The sequence below is a fragment of the Phyllostomus hastatus genome, unplaced genomic scaffold, assembly GCF_019186645.2.
Source record: "Phyllostomus hastatus isolate PE091 unplaced genomic scaffold, TTU_PhHast_1.1 phas_contig_86, whole genome shotgun sequence".
NCBI lineage: Eukaryota > Metazoa > Chordata > Mammalia > Chiroptera > Phyllostomidae > Phyllostomus > Phyllostomus hastatus.
The window spans coordinates 31,196,665-31,212,142 of NW_025333977.1; positions in this window are offsets into that span (position 1 = coordinate 31,196,665).

Here is a 15,478-nt window from a genome sequence, read left to right on the forward strand (position 1 = left end):
ACTTGTCTGTGAACATTGTAGAATTATTCTATACAGGTAGTATGTAGCATATAGAGTATAGTCATTATTTACATTAAGGAATACTTTTTAATTAAAATTATGCTGATTATATTCTAAACAAAAATAAAAGGAATGGTATAAAACATTTTAGAATTTTTCCAAAATTAGTAATTTCAAAAACTGCTTAAATCTTATCTATCCAAGATACCCAGAATAATCTATTCTTAAGTCTTTATTCCATTTGAATAAATGTTAGTGAAAGGTACCATTTATTCAATAACTATGTAAATGCTATACACACCACCCTCTAGAGCCTCTAGGGCCTCTAGGATGATTATTATTTTCCCCACTGTACAGATGAGAAAACCAAGGCCCAGAAAGGTCAGGAAAATCAATCCAAGGTCACAAAGCTAGTAAGCAGCTAAGTAGAGATATGACACGTCATACTTTCATTCATGTCACCACTGAAAATTAAATGACTGAGAATTCATGAGTATTTATTAATAAATTGATTATAGGAGTTCACTTGAATATTTGCCTTCATTTCACAAATCTGTATCACAATTGAGTTTCTTTTCATGGTGAAAAAAACATTTGAAATAATTGCTTCACCAAGATAACCTCAGCCAAAGCAGAATCATCCAGGATGAAATACTTCTTATACAATGCCTTGCACATTTGGCAATAGAGGTCTAAGCATTTGTGAAGTAAACTGTTAGAAAAAAGCACATGAAGTTGCTGCTATTTCTCACAGGCAGTCGGGAGTTGAGCAGATTTTTAGTTAGGCTCTAAGGAAGTCACAACTGTCTACAAACAGCCATGATTCTTCTAAATGAAGACTCCAGCAATAACCTCAAACAACTGCTAGCCCTAATACATTAAGGAAAACCCCCCACAAATTTAGAGGCCATTCTAATTTTAAAAATAGATTAATATTAGCATTTTAAACTGTTAGTGTAATACTTAAAACACTAGAAGTGTCCCCAAGAGTTATTTATGTAAAGGCTTTGTTCTTGAAATTCATTACATTATTCCAATAAAGACTCAAGAGGTTATTGTCTCTAAATTATTTAGATGTAGGAGTTAGGCTTCAGCCAGGTGTTCTGTTTATGCAGATGGCAAAATAAATTATTCAGAAATAGAGACAGGTAAAACAGATGGAAAAGCAGAGTAAACTAAGAAAGGCTTGGGCAGCTGCTTAACAGGCTGCCAGTAAAACACCCAGTTCCGCGTCATGGTCCAAGTCACCCAGTGAGGAAGAGCTCTAGGTCCTTACACTGCAGTCCACTTCTCCAAAACGCCTTTGGGACCTTGCACTTGCTTCTGTGATGTTGTATTTAAAATATGTCATAAAAAATTCTTCATGGAAAGCCCTGGCTGGCATAGCTCAGTGGATTGAGCGCAGGCTGCAAACCAAAGTGTCGCAGGTTCGATTCCCAGTCAGGGTACATGCCTGGGTTGCAGGCCATGACCACCAGCAACCGCACATTGATGTTTCTCTCTCTCTCTCTCTTTCTCCCTCCCTTCCCTCTCTAAAAAATAAATTAATTAAAAAAAAAGTTTCCATCACAAGAAAAGAAAATTAAAAAAAAATTCTTCATGGAAACAAATATCTTAATGTAAATAGGAAAATATTCCTGAGGGCATTATTCCTACCAGATCAGAGAGTGAATTGCATTTCCAAATCACTTGAGGCTTTTTCAAAAGTGATTCCTACAGCCCTGGCTGGTATGGCTCTGTTTGTTGGGCTCTGTCCTGCAAACCAAAACGTCACCATTTCCATCCCCAGTCAGGGCACATGCCTGGGTTGCAGGTTGAGTCCCCAGTCAGGACGTAAATGAAAGACAACCAATGGATGTTTCTTTCCAACATTGATGTTTCTCTCCCTCTCTTTCCCCCTCCCTTCCCCTCTCACTAAAATAAAAATTAAAATAAACTTTAAAAAGGGGAGATTCTTACATTCTATGCAACAAGAACTATATACATATACTATCTTCCATAAAGTGATGGAGTTACCTTTAAGACCACCTTTTAACTGCTAATGTCTGTCTCAATTCACTGATTCACTGACTCAACCGCTATCCATAAAGAATGCAGAAAGATCTTTTTGGTAAATTATGCACTGAGTTTTGTAGTGGTGGGCCATTGTATAATGTGGTGATCTGCTGAAGAAATTCTGGGAAGTAACCTGCTTACAGAAATGGACCATTAAGGGAAAAATGGCTCATTTAAATTGGCTCAGCCCATTTAATAATGCAAACAAATTAATGACTACCCACTTGAGGGAGGAGGTCAATTCAGGCACAGGAAGAAATGCTCAGAGAAAGAGCAGCAGCATGCCCTGGAGTGAAGCACTCTAGCCCAGGAGATCTGGCTTCTAGTCTCAACTCTGCCTTAATCTAGCCTTAAGACAGGGTGTGTTAACCTCTCTCAGCACTGGTGTTTTTAATGACCGAAGGAGGTCAGATCGTCCTGAAATCCCTTCAGCTCTTATACCCTACAAGTCTGCATGAATTCGGAAAAAAGATAGCAGTGAAAGCAAATTAAATCCAAGGCCACACATCCATAAATAAAAGCACTTAAAAAAGCATCTTGTCTGCATCTTGTACTTTCATTTTTAATCTAATTTGTAACATTTAGAGCTATTATTTCAGAGGGCAACTTTTTAGAGATCAAAAGAGAAAGACTATGATGGAAGCTAAAGAATCAATCTTCTGAATGATTTTTATGATTTGGATGTTTGGTACTATGAAAACTAACCATCCAAAATATGGACTGAATATTTGACTTTCATTGCCTAAAAAACATGTTTGAACCGGCTTCCAAAACACATGTCTAAATCATCACTGAAGCATTTCAAAGGTTGGATATTGAAGATGCTACCTTTATTGACATTGCCATTTTGTCTAAACTTCATCCTATCAATTACCATTAACCCGTGTCCTTGTCCTGACACTATCCAAACTAAATTTGTCTGACTTCATTCACTCAAAAAAAAAAGTTTACTTTTCCCACGTGGCCAGATTGTGAAAGGGTCATCACCATTCTAGAGGAACTCGCAGTCTAATGGGGGAGACAGAAAAGTAGGCAAATAATTACAACTCAATTGGATGGACTATGATTCTTGTTCTGCCTTCCCAATGTTGGCCTTAGACCCATTTTACCTATATAGTCCTTTACTTAGTATTTTTCTTTAAATAAACTTGCTATTATAACCTAAGATGTTTATGTCAAAACTATGTTTTATATCATCTCTATATGTGAAAAATCAGTAGCAATTGTCAAATATATACATATATAAAACCACTAAAGTAAGTATATTGTTGGTGAGCTTTTTAAAAACCACTCGTTGTTGAAAGAAATAGATTTGCACTTCAGAAAGTTTAGCTTTCAATTTGGTTTGGAAGATTAATTGAACAGGTATTGAGACTATGAGAGTAGAGGTTAGGACCCAAATAATGACAGTAACTGCCAACATAAAGATAGAGGGAATCACTTGAGCGTATGTACAGGGGGTCAAGTCAACAGGACTTGGGCATTACTTGGTTGTGGGGAATGAAAGAGAAGAAGGTGTCAAGGATGACCTCCAGGTCTCTGTCCTGGGTGACTGAGTGCAGTCAGGTATCACCTTCCTGGATTCTTCTGGTACCTGGAATGTTCAGTGGATCATTAAAGGTCCTTATCTGCACCTGAGAGATTTACTGATGAGATATTATGGTATTAGTGTCACTGTGCACTCCCACAAGAGACAGTTTAGCAAAATAGCTGTACGGATATTGGTTTGTTGGGGTAGGAAGATAGACCAAATCAGTTGACTTAAGCCATGAAGTAGATGCCAAACTGCATTTTGCCCTTCTGAAAAATTTAATGTGCTCAAAAACTTTGTACTGAAGCAGTCTCAGATGGCCTCCAGGCTCAAGTCTAAGCTCACTTGACTGGCTAAAAGAAAATAAAAATCCAATGTCTGAAGAAATAATGTAGTCTTTGGCTTGCTTATCCGCCTTTAAAAAAATCTTGCAAATGATGAGGAACAGATGGAAAAATTGTTGATACTCCAGATAATGTCACTGGAAGCATGTCCCCATCCTTCAGATGTGGCCTCCACTTGTGCTGCCTGTCAGTAAAGGATGTTCCTGAGGAAGCAAGCAAAAGTATAAAGATACCTAATTATTAGTCAGCACAGCAAGAACAGCCACATTGACCCGTTAACAGGACAAGGATCCTGTTACAGTTGCTCTTTGCTGCGTGCTCAAACAGGTTATTATCTAGGCATTCTTCAGGGTAAAAAGCAAACACGTCAAATACATAGTTGCTTCAGTAAACTGACATATAAATTATGAGGCACATTATGCATACTCTTAAGGTAATTACTTTCATCATTACAAAATCATCATTTATCTTCTAGGTAGGGCATACTAAAATTTGGAGATTCATAGATATGATTGATTGAGCAGACTGGAGAGTCAGAAACCAAAAAACACTAAGATTGCTTAAATGTTTAGGATCTTGGACTGTTTAAAATACTTTTTAGGTAGAGATGATATCCAGGAAAAACAAATAACAGGCATAAATGGAAAGTAGCCAGAGTGGGAGGAAAACACGGAGGTGCTGATGTCTAGTCCATCCCACACTAACAAGAAGCAGTTCTCCTGAATGTTTCCCGGGCATGCATCCAGCTTTTAGCCATTGAATTCAAACATACATCTACTCTTTAGGAAGACCAGTGCTTATACCTCAGCCCAGGCAGTGGTCTTTCACATGTGGCTCTAATAGCATTGTTGAGAAAACAGCTCAAAGTGCCAAAGACACTGATTCAAGGTCAAAGCATCATTTACCCTCTTTATATAGAAAACACAATGCATTAGATTTTTAAAAAATGTACCTATTAATTTCTATAGAGAGTTCTTAGAATATCACTGTGACAAAATAGACACTTCACCGTTAAGGAAAGAATGATTTTCAAGCAAATCTTTGATCCTGGAAAATCATTCTGGTTCTGTGAAAGAACTAGTGTGCATATGTTTACAAAAATGAAGCTAACATTTAAACACCTCTTCACAGAATCTCACTTGAGAAAGTGTGGCTCAAAATGGCTAATCAAAAACATTTTCTTCCTCTAGGAATTGCTTTTTAAAGAAAGCGAAACACAGAGCCCACCAATTTTTAGCACTGACATAATTCAGATGCTTTTCTTCTGCAGGAGGCAGGGAGCTCTGTCTCTGTGGCGCCTGTGGCTGAGGAGCAGGAGCTGGGAAAAGTAGTGTCATTCGGGTATTCCCACAAGAAGAAGAGAAACACCCTGGAGTACTTAACTGATGTCTTCAATCCTTGAAAAAATGTGTGGTATATATAGCATAACCATATCAAATGTAATATCACAGTGACATTCCTTGATTAGGTTAGACAACTACAAAAGCTATGCTGGATTATGTCCATTTGTTCTGTTTAATGAAAGTGTAAGAGCCTACTACAGCTACCCAGTGCTAAAGGGAAAGATACAGAAATAAATACTACAGAGTCGCCAACTCTCAAAGACAGACATAAAGACAAATAATTGTAAGAGATGCTAAATATTTTAATAAAAGTATTTATATTCAGTCCTGGAACTGTGTTAGTGAGTCCAATCTTGGTCTGGAGTAAAGAAAGAAATATTTAAAAATTCTCCTATGAGCATGAATTCATTTGCTTAAGCATTTAATCATTCATTCAGCATATATTTATTGAGTATCAACTGCAAGAACAAAAACAAAATCCCTGGCCCAAGAATGCTTCATTCTTGTGAAAGGAGACAGGCAAGAAGCAAAAAATAAATAAATACATATTTTTTTCCCAGCTGGTGACAGTGCTATGGAAAAAAGTAATGGGGTATTTATAGGCTGGAGTTTTAAAGGGGCCCAGGTGATTAGAATGGTTGAACGTTTTACTACTGTGTCAAAAAGGATGTGAGAGTAAACTTAGCTGATGAGACCTGAGCAAAAAGGAGGAGGTATTGAGCAGGACATGTGGGTATCAAGAGAAACAGCACTCAAGACAGCAAGTGCAAAGGTCCAGAGACAGCAGGGAGGTTCATCTTGCTAGAGCAGAGTGAGCAGAGTGCAGAGTGGTGGAAAATCAGGTCAAAGAAGTAACTGAAAAAATAGATGCAGGTTTAGAACACCTTTACTGGCAAGAATCACCACCTTAGTATTAGGCCGTGTATTTATATGAATCTTTATTATATCTAATAGTAAATCAGGAGGTGATATAAATCACACAGGATATGACTAGAAGGTTTCACAGGAAAAGTAATTATACTAAAATTAATATTTAAGTCTCTGACAACCTAGTCACACTACATAGAAGGTTTGACTGAGGAATAATGATTAATAAAAATTAAAAGAAAAATATTAATAAAATATAATGCCAACTTTCAAAAGACTCACAGTCCATAGATTTATTTAACCCTCACAAAAATCTAATAAATGAAGTATTAGTGTCCCCCAATTCACAGTCAAAGAAACTGATGTAATAAATGTGCTTTAAATTATATACATGATGGACAGGCCAGAATTTAAACCTATTTTTTTTTACTTCTAAATCTTGTGATTTTTACTTGAAAAAAAAAAACTGTCTATTTAAAAATATCATCTTTTCTCTTGGCTTTACCTTTGTAGAAAGTGATGTAAGCCAATTCAGTTTTAAAGAAATCCGCATAAAGTAGAACTATTTTATAACTAACAGGTTGCTTCTTTATAGAAGAGAGAGAACTAAAGCCAGATGCTTTCAACTCTATCTATAAGGTCTTCAGTATTTATAGTTTGATATTGTAAAAATAGAAAGTGCTTGCATTGCATTCAAAAGGACCCATAATTTATTTCAGAGAAGTCCATTTGTCTTGTGATATCAGAAAAAAAAGTGGCAAGTCTAACTCTCTGGCAGTTTTCATTGGTGGAGCAATCTATATAGAACAATCCCTTTTCAAACATTTAAAAACAAAAACTAGGGGAATTCCACTTCCCTGTTAGTTTTTTAAAAGTCCCCAAGAACTATTTTTTAAATATAAAAATATTCAATAATTCTTTCCTAATATTCTATGCTGTCCCAAAGAGGATGTGGTTAGCAGGTTTCAGAGGAAAAGCAAGTACAGTGAGAATTAATAATGGAGGTAGATCTTTCTTAATGAGCTAATTTCCAACAAGTAATATCATTGCAAGACTAAAATATACATAAGGTTAAAATTCACCTTCTGTGTGCATCTGTGCATCTCCTTCTTTCACTCTGATGGGGCAGGGTTGCCTCAGGGAGAAGATAGTGGGGGAAAAAAACAAAACAACAAAAAAAAAAACCTTCTTGGATGTAACCATTCACAACTGATATGATACAGCTCCTTCCTTGAAGAGCTGAAATTTCCCCTGCAGTTAAAAGATGTTCCTGTCTTCTTTATCATCCTTTGTAATCAGATAAGTAAGTGAGATCACAAGTGTCATGTCCCAACCCTGAGGCAGTATCATACTGAGCAAAAAGCTTCTTTCTTTGCTCTAGCTTGCCATATGCATTTTCACATCACCAGGTTCTTTACTGCTTGAAAAATTAACACTGGTGAATCCCCTTAATTGGCCCTGACTGGTTGAACTCAGGAAAGGTGCCAATTATACAATCTTCCTGATTTCCAAGGTTTACAGAGTACACATTGTCTGAGAGACAGTCACATTTTATTTTCTGATTTACTTTCAAAGGTGTATACCACTAAGCAATAAAAATTTTCAGACTATTTTAATTAAGGGATATTTGATTCATTAAGCTGCTGTAGTTCAGAATGAAAAACAGTGAAGGATACATTAAGCAGGAATAGGAAGTGTAGATGAAATACTCTTTGGGAAAGAGAAGACTCGAACTCTGGTTGTCTCAGTTGTGAAGTTGGTGATGGGGTTGACGACAATGAACAATTACCTATCAGAGCTCCTCCAGACCTGAGACTGCTAAAGATAAGCTAGCCACTGGGGGCCTCCTGCTCACATGTCCAGGTGTGCCTTTCATCTGGGACTTTCTCACTAAGCAAGGTTGAACTGGTTCCCTCCATCCCTGTTCTAGAGTTTCTGGAGAATATTGCAGTTCAATGGCAGTGCCATTTGTCATAGTAAGTTATCTACCTAGAGATTTTTTTTCATTCAAAAGACTTCCTAAGATGGGTATGTGCTTCTTGCTAACTTTGGGAAAGATGACACATAAGAATAAGCCTAATATTTTAATGTTTTATTCTTCCAAATATAAATATAGACATATTTGTATCTGTTACCATTTTTAAGCCACTTTCATGATATCAACAATTTAATATTAACGTGTTTGTCTGCAACTGCTTCAGATATGACAATGTTCTAGTGCCCTATTCTCTGACATTTTCCACAAATTAGCCTTTTTGGAATAAAGGTGTACAGCCACAGGGATGGCTTAAGTTTGGTGGTACTCCTTAAAACCACAGCTGTCTTAGAAGAAGGGGACAGGGGAATAAATGGGGATGGAAGGGCACTAGACTTGGGGTAGTAAACACAAAATACAATATACAGATGATGTAAAATTGTGTACTTGAAATCTGCATAATTTTACTAACCAATATCACCCCAATATATTTAATTTAAAAAAACCACAGCTGTCTTCAAACGAGCTTTCAACTCCCTTGTCTTTCCAATGTACTGGTTCAATGAAGTCAACCCTGCAATCCCAGGGAAGTGTCAGATTTTTGCTATCTTCTTTTAATTGATTTTGAAGAATAGCTTGTATAATTCAAATGGATAGGTGTTTTGTGGAGGTTGCTATTGTTTTTGTTTGGGGTTTTGTTTTGTGCTATTCTTATTAGTTTCTCATTTTATTGTTTTGTGTTCAGGAAATATGGTTTGTATGACTTCTGCTTTCTGCAGTTAGCTGAGAATTTCTCTACACATTAATTATATGGTTAGTCTTCTGTGCTATATGTGTTTGACAAGACAGTATATTCATTGTTTTGGGGGGTACAAACTTAATTATTAAACATGTTAATAGTGTTAGTTAAAACTCTAGATCCTTTCTTGTTTTTGTCTAATTGTTCTGTTTAATTTCCAGGGAGCTGTTTCCCACTGAGATTGGAAATTGATGGGTTTTCCTTTGTACTTGTAACAGTTTTTGATTTATATATTTTAAATCTATGTTGTTGAACACATAATGTTCATGACTGTTATATATTATTGTAGATTTTTCCTTTTCTCAATATGAAATACCCTTCTTTGTCCCTTTTGATGCTTTTTTTTTGGACTCTATTTTGTCTTATGTTAATTTAACAATACATAAATAAACTTTATTTTAGGTAGCATAAACCTGACATGCCTTTCTTGTCCTTCCTTGATTTTAAATTTACCTATGTAATTTATTTGGAATATCACACAAATAAGATATAATTTAAAATTTTTAACCAAAGTGAGTTTCTTAGTAGTAGAAAAACATTTATTGTGATTACTTATATACTAGGACTTCTTGCCATCATAATTTAAATTTTTTGTTTAAATTTGCTACTAATTGTATATTTTCTTCATAATTTTCTTGTGTTGTATGGATTAAGGGTAGAGTAGATTTATTGTACTAATTTGGGAGTAGAAAGATTTGTTCAATTGGTTTTCATATATGGTTGAATGTTATGTATTTTATTTCAATTTTTCCAGTTTTTAACCTTACAAGTATCATATATTTCCAATACTCATATTTAAGGTATATTCTCTACTCATGATAATATTTAATTTGAAATGAGATTCTTTAACATAACTTTCATTATGCCATTTGACTCATCTATTGAGCTCTTAATAGTAATATCATTTTGAGAAACTATTCTATTTTTTGAATTGATAATTCACACACATAAAATATACGTAAAGGTGCAAACTGGAATATGGTCAAACGTAAGTCTCTCTTCTATCCCCACATCCTAGCCTTCCAGTTCTCTTCCCCAGAGACAGTTGCCAGTGTCATTTCTCGTGTGTCCTTCCAGAGGTAGTTTATTCATACAAAGTCTTGAAGTCTGGCTTTTATGTTTAAAACACAATGGTATTATACTCCATACACTATTCTGCTTTTGTGTTTTGTTTATTTACTTTGCTTTGGTTTTCCTTAGCAATATATTTTTCATATCTTTCAACACAAATACATATGGCATTTCGTTTTTTGTCTGAACTTTGTTGTTTTGCTTTTTAAAAGTTTTAAAGAGAATATGTTCTTTGAAAAAGCAGTGTATTCATATTGTTCAAATTTTTAAATTAGGATATACCATGAAAATTATTTAGCTCTTATTCCCCTTTGCCCAGTTTCTAGCACCAAACCAGGGAACTGCTATTTTTATTTTCTTGCATTGTTCCAAAGTTTTTCTATACAAAACAAATGGAATTATTTTCCTCCTCCTTATTCACAAAAAGATAACATAATATATAACTGTCTTTTCACTTAACAGTGTATCTGGAGAGAACTTCCAGTATCTTATCGCTTTAGAATGGAATGGGACCTAGTCATTTGAATATACTACTCGCTATTAATGATTATTTGACATATTTCTAGCTTATTGAAATTATATGAAATGCTTCAATAAATAGGTTTTCATATATTCTTTCATTCCTTTTGCAAGCATATCTGTGCAAGTACATCACTAACATTCAAGAATATTTGTAGGATAAATGCCTATTTTACAAATTATGCCATCTTTTTTAGGACATGGTTTTTTTCCTTTTATGAATTGCTATAATTTACTTAACCAGTTTACTATTGGTAGATATTTTTATTGCTTCCAATACAGTGCTAATCCAAAAAATTATTTGTATACAATTAATACCTTTATATACATGCAAGTAAAATTTCATCTGTGTACATGCATATCTGTGACCTAACTTCCCAGCCCTGCAATTGCTAGGTCAAGGGCATTTTATAACTTGACATGTATTGACTAACTATCCTAACTGCTCTTCATACAGATTGTACTGATCTTACTCTCAGCAAGCAACATGTGAGAGCTTATTTTTCTTGCTTTAACCAAATCAGTGTATTTTCAATGCATTCAAACTTTACTAATTTTATAGGTTAAAATGTTATCTAATTGCATTTTTAGTTTGCACTTTTCTTACCATGACTGGGGCTGAGCATATTGTCAAATATTTCAGAACCATTTATATTCTCATCCATTTTCCCCATTGTTGGGGTTTTATTGATTTACAGGAACTCTTCATATATTGAGTGTATTAGTATTTTGTGACAAATATTTAATGTCCAGTATCTCTAGTTGTTATTTTTATGGATACAATCATCTCTTGGAACTCTCTGATATTAATTGTACTTATTTTAAATTCTTCTGTTTGTTGTATTACTCAAGAATATGGGCTGATCTTTGAAAGTCTCTGCATGCCTGCTTGCTGTGCTTACTTAAGGCAGCCTCAGTAATTATAGGGGAAAGAGAGGAGGTACTGCCAAGAGCTTACTGGTATTTTATTTTCTGAGTGTAGAGGTTCCCCAGCCTTCCTGGAGGGGAAAGAGTAACTGCCTGGGGCAACTCCCCGCCCTGGCTCCAGAGCCCTCTCTCACTTAGCCTGTGGGCCAGCTCAGCTGTTGCCCAAAATCAGCACAGGTGGGAGAGAGAAGAGAGGAGGACTGCCCAGCAACAACAAAAGGAGCTGCCAATTACACGCTCAGATGTGTGCCCAGCAATCCTTCCTTCTCCCAGTAATTACTGACTCGGAGCCTGGCTTTCCCCAGAATTGTTCCTAGATGTGTAGAAGTACTCTTTTGGCATGTTTTGGGCCATATTTTCTGCAGATTATTTCTCCCATGATCTGATTTTGGCAATTGGTTTGGTCGTTTGTTGGCCGGCAGTCTGGTTGGTTGGTTTTAATATTTAGGAGTTCCTTAAGATTTCTGGTCTGGTATTAGCATTCTTCCTTGATTCTCAGCCAACTGATATTTTACCATAAAATATTGTTTCTGTCATTCTTTGGCATTTGGGGAAGGAAGAAAGGTACATAGTTAGGACACTATGTTAAGCTAATCTTCCCAAATTACTCTGAAAAACCAAGAGGTAGGAACAGGACCTACCTTTTCAACTACATGGCTTTGTTTGTGGGCTTCTTGAAATCAGGCATGATGACTATATACCTTGGTACTTGCTTAGCATGCTGTCTGGCTCATAAGTGGAACTCAATGAGTGTTTATGGTATTATGAAAGCAAGGAAGAAAAGAGAAAAAAGATGACGTGAAGAATAATTTCTATTAGGGCCAATTCAACATGTTTTTATTGAATAATACTACGTGCAAGACCCCACTGAGCACAAGTGCTATGGGAATGAATAAAACTCTCTCCTTGCCCTCCTTAAGCATGTGTACGGGCAAGGGAGGTAAGAGAAGCATGCTTCCTAAACTTCAAGAATTGATATCTTAACAGAAAAACCTAGTAGAAATATGTTGTAGCTCTACAGGCTTGAGAGGAGAACAGAGAAGGTAATTACTTATTTGGACAAATAGAAAAAGCCATTTCAAGGTGACTAACACTGGAGGTGGGAGAGGAGAAGATAGAGTTCTAAGTCATGTTTTATTATATGCACAGAAAAGTTTTTGAAGCTGTATCTCCAACTCTTCCATATACTCAGTCATAAAAGTGAGCAATAACTGTAATTTTTACTTTATTTTTATTGTTTGTGCTATTACAGATGTCCCCATTTTCTCCCCCTTTGCCCACCTCTCTCCAGCCCCCCTCACCCCCGTTCCCTCTGGCCATCACCACACTGCTGTCTGTGTCTATGGGCTATGCATATATATGTTCTTTGGCTGATCCCTTCCCCTTCTTTCATCCAGCCCCCTTTCCTCTCTCCCCCCTCGCCCCTGACAGCTATCAGTCTCCACTCCTGGGATTATATCCTAAGAATTACTGTACTTTTAAAAAGATGGCCAAAAGGAACGTTTCTTGGAAACAGAGGTGACAAATAAACAACCGTATGCCAAAATTATTTCAAATATTAAAATAGATTATCTTTTGAACTTTGCTACAAGTAAAGAAAACTTTGCTTTTAGCACACAGTAGATTTGCTTTCAGAGAGTGTATTGATGCACTGAAGTTGTCTGAGGAAAGTGGCTCCATATTAGTGAGAGTTCTATGGCTCTGCTGGGTGCTCCACTCTGAAAATCTTAATAGCTCACTTCTACCTTCCAGCATGAATACTTCAGATTTTTAATTTTTATATATTTTTATTACAAGAAAGATAGGAATATTTAAAGTTTAAAAATAACTAAAGAGAGGATTAAATATCTTATAATTAGACCATTCGGTAATAGTGATTATTAATATTTTGGCATACATCTCTCTAGTGTTTAGTCCATTCATGCATCATGCATATAGAATTAAAGTGGGATGACAGGATACATAATATTTTAAAACATGTTTTACTTAAAATACATCATAACATCTGTCCATATTATTAACTACTCCACAATAGCCTTTATAAGGACTGCGTTATCATTTATTACACTCATGTTTTTGGACATTTATGTTATTTTTTTATATTATAAACAGTCATAGTGGACATCCTTTTTATATGTACTTGATTATTTCTTAGAATAAATTCCTAGAAGTAGAATTATCCTGTCAAGAGCACACATATCCTTAAAGCAATATGCAGCCAAATCGCTCTTCTGCAATGTTGTGCCAGCACACATTAGCAGTTTCCATTCCAACACCTTTGCTATTAGCCATTATCTCATAGTGTTGCCACACAATAGTGTGAAAGTGGTATTTTATTGCTGCAATTTACATTTCTTTGATTACTAGTACTTTTGACTATTTTTTCATATGTATTTTGGTTTTCTACATTGTCTTACATACTGAGTTTCATAGGATAGGACAGGACAGGACAGGAAGAGTAAGATAGCCTAGGTAGAGTAGGATAGGGTAGAGCCGCCTGAGACCCTGACAAACAATGGTATCTGCAGACTGCTAAATGGGTGTGGGCTGAAGCAACAGAACAGTTAAGGGGTGGGCCAGTCTAAAGTTGGACTGGACTAAGACAAACTTCCAGGATGCGTGAAGGACCCTCTTCTTCCTTCTCTCCCAGACCCCCATCTGAGGCTAAAGTAAGTGACATAGGGCCCATGGGGAAGATACATATAGCTCAGTCCACACAACAAGGAGCAAAAGATTTTCATAGAGCCAGACTCATACCTTACACCAAGTCAATGGCAGCACATTCCCAAGTCCCCCCTGGTGAAGAAGGGCTAAGGAAGTAAGGCAGACCAATGATGTAGCTAAGAGGAACTGGGATGGGATAGGCCAACTGAACAGCAACCACTTCTAATGGCTTCTCATGCCGCTAATCTCATTCCACCCCTGAAACTCCAGGCAGAATCCCACACACAGTGGGGCCTGCAAATATTTGCTAAATGAAAAAAAAAATGAGTAAATAAATGAACAAATGAAATCTGCAAAATCTATGACACTACGTCATAAATGATCAGTATTTTAAGAATTTTTGTTATCTCTTCAATGTAAATATTTTTTAACTAAAAATAATGGGAAAATAAAATCTTTATCTCCACTTATGTCAATGGTCATTGCATGTATTTAAAGTCTCCTACCAGGAATTCTAATAAATATTTAAGTCATTCCAATTTACCCTGCCAGTTGGTACTTAAGGGGAATTAAGCAGTGGATTACAAGAATGGTTTCTTCGCAAGCTTTGAAGTCTACTGTTTTAGGCTGCATGATCACAGGAATGTCTCATCCACTTCCCTTTCTCCTTTCTTTTCTAATCTTTTGTTAAAGAAAAGTAGCTATAAACATACCAACCTATGTTGCTATAATGATTTTCTTAGTTAACACCGTAGTTAAGGTTACACACAGACTTTTATTGTAATCCCCATTTTCACTAGTTGCCAAGGTTTTGAACATCCCTTCAGCCTAAACCTTTCCAGGCTTTGTTCCATATTCAGATAAACTTTAAACTCAGTCTGTTCAGCTGCTTCTGAGAAGAGAGAAAACAAGAGGTGTAATGTTTTACCCACAAGTGTTAGAAAGACTAACTTACAAAAGTTGACATATTCCTGATGGCTACTCGTTACTTTGGAAAGACGTCATCATCCAGGGAGTTATCAAGGAATCAAAAGACTAGGAGAGAAATATCAGGTGATATCTAAAAGCCAATTTGGCTCTTTTGACTGAACCTACTCAGGTATCTTCACAACTTCAGAAAGTCTGAAAACAACCTATTGATAGGTGGGTATCCCATATACTACTACTCAAAGGATGAATATTGTTAAATGTGAGCTCTTTTATTCACCTGAGTGTAACCTTTGTACACAGATAATGCTGTTCAGTGGTTTACTTTGGTTTAAAAATTAATATTCAATGGAGGAAAATGAGACAACTGTAAATGAATAACAATAAATTTTTAATTAATATTCAATTCATCATAGTTATACAAAAACTTCCTTACACTTTTAAATTCACCACACA